This window comes from Nanorana parkeri, unplaced genomic scaffold (genome assembly GCF_000935625.1).
Source record: "Nanorana parkeri isolate BGI_ZX_2015 unplaced genomic scaffold, ASM93562v1 scaffold707, whole genome shotgun sequence".
NCBI lineage: Eukaryota > Metazoa > Chordata > Amphibia > Anura > Dicroglossidae > Nanorana > Nanorana parkeri.
Window position 1 is genome coordinate 478,061 of NW_017306975.1, and position 5,124 is coordinate 483,184.

Consider the following 5,124-nt stretch of genomic DNA (forward strand, 5'->3'; position numbering starts at 1 on the left):
GTTGATCAGAAGTTCTCCCAGGAGTAGGCTGCGGGCTTTTACCTATAGCAGTTCCAAGTACTCAATATCTTGATTTTCCATCTCCAGCATCTATAAAGGTGTTTGGGAGGCCTTACCTCCCTATCCATGGTGTGCTGTGTCCTATGTGGATGTATGGTTGCTCAGTTGTGTTTGAACCACCTTCCTGCCTCAGGTTAAGCCTCAAATTCCCATTTCCCCAATGTACAAGTTCAGCTCCCCATTGTAGGCTGCTTTCCCTGAAGTCCTCTGGAAGTGGCAGGAATCACACGGCAATACATTTATATCTGTCTTTGGACCCCACAGCATGTCATACATTCCAGCCCAGAGCACTTACTAATATTACTAAAGATATTTATAAAATGTTTCTCATATAGGGATTATGTATGGATGGGAAGGACCTAAGTGATCGGTTTCTGTATTTTTATTTGTTGAATTTGGGGATGTACACAAGTAGACTTTATAGAGTCTATTGAAGTTGTACACATGGTCTAGAATGTCTCCCCTCCATTCCCAAATACTGAGGGAGTCTATGGGGGTCTCTTGGTACAGAATACTCCTATTCAAAGTGTATAAAGTGTTTCAAAGTTTAACCCCTTAGTGACACAGCTTCAGAAAATGTTTTCGTTCCTGGGGACTGGGGCAATGTTTGCGATGTGTTTGTTTAACCATTATTTCCATCTTCCTCATTCCTTGATCCAACACATATATTATATACCGTTTTTTAAAGTACAAAATGGGCTTTAATTTGATACATGCATATATAAATTCTTATTTTGTTTCATTAAAAAAAATGCAAAAGAAAAACCCAATCTTCTCAGTTTTGGCAAATTAGTAGAGGTGCACCGAAATGGAAATGTTAAAACCGAAATAAAAACAATTGCCAGGCCGAAACCGAAAATGTTTTTTATTTTAGTTTTTTCAATTTGTTGTTATATTTTATTTTTATTTTTTTATAAACTTTACATTTTTTATATTTACTTTCCTTTTATTGGCCTTGGGTAAATATTGGGGGGTCTAAACAGACCGCTGATATTTCCCTTTTTAAATAGAAAAAGAGATTGAGGATACAGGGTCCTCAATCTCTTTTTCTGCAGCCCCTGTTATCAATGAACAAGAATCCTCTATGAGTGTTCCTGTTCATTCATAACATGAGGACATGGTATGTTTACTATAACTACAACTATGAATGAACAGGAGGGGATGTAGATCACTTCCCATTCATTCATAATTGAGGATATAGTACACATACCATGTCCTCAATTATGTACAAACACTCAGCGATCACTGATCGCTGAGTGTTTGTACATTGCTCTCCTCTCTGACACGTTGTCACAGGAGGCTGAGCGAGCGGTGCAGGAAGGAGAGCTCAGCCTCCTGTGACAGCGCGGCCTGTCTCTGCCCACACATAGCTCTGCCGGACTGTGATAGGAGGCTGAGCGGTGGGAGCGAAGGGGAGACACTGGCCGCTCACAGCGCTCTCCGCCCGCAGCGCTCGGCAGCCTGTCACACTTTCTCTCCTCCCCGCTGGGACACAGAGCCCAGCGCCCAGCGGGGAGGAGAGAAAGCAGGGATGCGCCGATGTATCGGCAGGAAAATGGCACTCTCGGCATTATGCCAACAGTGCCATTTTCGGCCGAAATGTTTCGCAGCCGATATATTGGTGCATCCCTAATAATTAGCTACACATATTGGTGTAGTTAACCAAAAGTAGTTCATAATAAATTATTTTTTTTGTCCTGATTTATAGGGTATATCATATGTCTGGGATTTCAGTTTATTTTGGGAGTTATAGGTTACAAAATACTAGGAGTGTAATACAGTTTTAGAATGTGGTATGTTTCTCTCCTATCTTTAATAGCCTCCTCAGCACTATATTTTGGTATATTTTTTTAAAATGTTTTTTGACTTTTTCCCTTTTTTTTTATTCTTTAAAATTTTACAAAACGATTGAAATTTTTTTTTAAACTGCAGGGGGCACGAAGGGGTTAATTTTTTTTATTTACAGGGGCTTTTGATACTAAGAATTCTGAGAAGATACTGTATTCTCCTTAGAGATGCATTGTATCTTTTTGTAATACACAGCCGGCTTCCAGCTCCATAACATAGTGAATTGAATGCTGGCTTGGTGACTGTCACAGCACGATGATCACTGTGCTGTGACCACTTAAATTGCTGTTGAGGGTTTGCCTCGGACCCCGAGGGACCCATCAACAGTGTTAACTCAAAGAGCGCTGGTCCATGCACGGACCAGCTATTATTCTACCACATGATGGGATTATTCTGTCACCGGTCACTAAAGTAGAATTAAAGTCTTTTTTTTTTACATAGATTTACTGCTAGCAAGCAGTAGATATATGCAAAAACATTTTAGTAAATAAAAAGGTTACCAAATAGGTGAATACTTACCTCCGTCACCACCACACGCTCTCGTCTGCAGCATCCAGGTTCCCCGAACTTCCGTGCAGGAAGATCTGGGTGGGCTCATGCAGAGTAGGGATCACCGGCATTGGCGTTCCACAACTATAAAGAAAGCAATAAAAGATGCAAACTAGAAATACGGACGGCTAAAATAGAGTGCAGGGGAGAGGAGGAGAGACTCAATAGAAGTCAATGCACACAGCCGGACAGGAAGACGCATCAGTCAGCCCAGGATCAGAGACAGGCACCAGCACTGGAAGGGGTGCTGGAAACTACTGGAAGGAAGAAGATGATTGGATCAAGAAGCAAGTCTGTCAGTGAGGGTCAGTTTGAATTCCAGCCTAGGTTCTAGGTTGGGGTCTCAAAGTACCGGCCCACAGGCCGGAATTGGCCCGCAGCCAGCTGACAAGTCAAGCACGCAGTCATGAACCACGTTCCTGACTTGGGGGAGCAGCTACATGGTCTGCATCTCTGTCCAATGCAGACCGCATAGCTGCTCCTGGCGATGTCATCAGAGCAGCGTGCACTCTGACAGCCTTCACTGAGTGCCGGCCGAAAGGAAAGATTAGTAAGGTCTGCACCAGCCAAGGTGCAGACCGTACTAATCAACCACTGAACTACCAGGGAATGTGCCCCCCTCCCTGCATACAATGTAAGCAGGTGAGGGGGCTTGTCAGTGATACCGTGCACGGGTGTCCCCAAACCGCGTACAGGTATCTCTACGGGAGGACCAAATGTATGACCACACCAGACAATGCTTATAGGCACACAGTTTATTCAACACAGTGAAAACAAGTAAGCACAAGGAACCAATAATATCAAACTAAATGCAAACAGAATCCTATTCAAACGGTAATGGGGCAAGTGAACCTGGGGAGCAAGGTAACACAATGGGAGTCACGGATCAATGGTCAGGATACGAGGAGGCACCAGGATGCAGGAATCGGGTCAGAGGAATCAGGTCACAGGATACAGGTCACAGGAAATGGCGATGATACTGTGGCAAAATCCCCAGTTCAAGGAGGGATTAAATACTCTCCCAGGTAACACCAGGTGGTGATTGATAGAAGAGCCACCTGCAGGTGAGCCCTGGAGCTGCGGGTCCTGGTTCCGGTGCCACAGTGCCACCTGGAGGTGCTCAAGTCCTAGACAGCCACTGACTGCCCAGAGACACCTGCAGCTGAGCACAGGAACTGCTGGATCTGCTCCAGCTCTGCGGTGCCTGTCCTGGTCCCTAACAGGGCTCTTTCTTTCAATGTATATTTCTGTGTGTGTGTTTCTATATATGTGTGTGTGTGTGTGTGTGTGTGTGTGTGTGTGTGTGTGTGTGTGCGCGTATGCGTATTTCTCTGTGTAATTGTGTGACTCTGTTGGTCTTCTACTATTAAAAAATTTTTGGGAAAAACATACTCCTATACTGACACTGCACAGATATACCAATGTACTGATATGACACGCACATTAACACACACACCAACATCACTCACAGAAATCCTGACAATACACACACATACACAAACCATCACAAAAAATATACTGACATCGCATACAAAGAAACCATCACAAACACATATACCGTGTTTCCCTGAAAATAAGAGTGTCTTATTTATTTTTTGCACGAAAAAAGACACTAGGTCTTATTTTCGGGGGATGTCTTACCGGGCTGGGGGAGGAATACTCACAGGACTGGACGAGGTCCCGGAAGGTGGCGTGCTGTTGCTGGTCCCGGTGTCGAAGTTGGCGGAGGATATGCCGCTTCCATCGGGCGTGTGGGCGGGAGCTGCAGCCGGCTGGCGTGTGGGCGGGGCGGGAGCTGCAGACGGCTGGCGTGTGGGCGGTCTTTACATTTAAAAATCAGTTATATGTGTAGCTACCCCGAAAGTAAGACCTAGCGCTATCTTCAGGGATAAGACCTACCACCGAACTAGGTCTTATTTTCGGGGTAGGTCTTATATTACAGAAATCCCTGAAGATAGCGCTAGGTCTTACTTTTCGGGGTAGGTCTTACTTTCGGGGAAACACGGTACTGACATTATTAACACTGGTATTGTATATACATTTTATTTGGAAGTATGACATTTTATCAGATTTAGTAAGCTGCCCCATGAAAGAAACACATTTGCCCAGTGGCCCCCAAGTGAATTGAGTTTGAGACCCTGTTTTTGATCAAGTAGCCATATTAATTTACATAAAGAAAGACAAATCACTGTATTGGTGCTGGTTCCTTCGAGCTACCAGTGTAAGGAATTGGTGAAAGACATTTTCAGTGCTAATAAGGCACGTTTTAGGGCTAAGATAGGGTGTTAAAGGCAAAGTTCACCTTTTCAAAACAAATAATAAATTGCATACTTCTTGATAAAAGAAAAAATGTGCATTTTTTTTCATTGTAGCCAGAAAAGCATTGCAACTGTAATCAGTAGATCTTCTCCCTCCCGTCCATGCCAGTACCTCAGTATGGACATTCTGTAACATGGACGTGAGGAAGAATGAATGGACTACAAGTGCGGTAACGTCACTGCATTTGTATTCCAAGTCCCTCTGCTGAGGTTACTGATAGGACTTGTAGTTTTCCATTCAAATATGTGTCAGTTTGTCCCTATGCATACTTTTGTACATATACCAGAACCTTGGAGTGGCACTTACCTTGGTAGAAAGGATGCTTCCCAGATGAACTTTGGGGCTGCG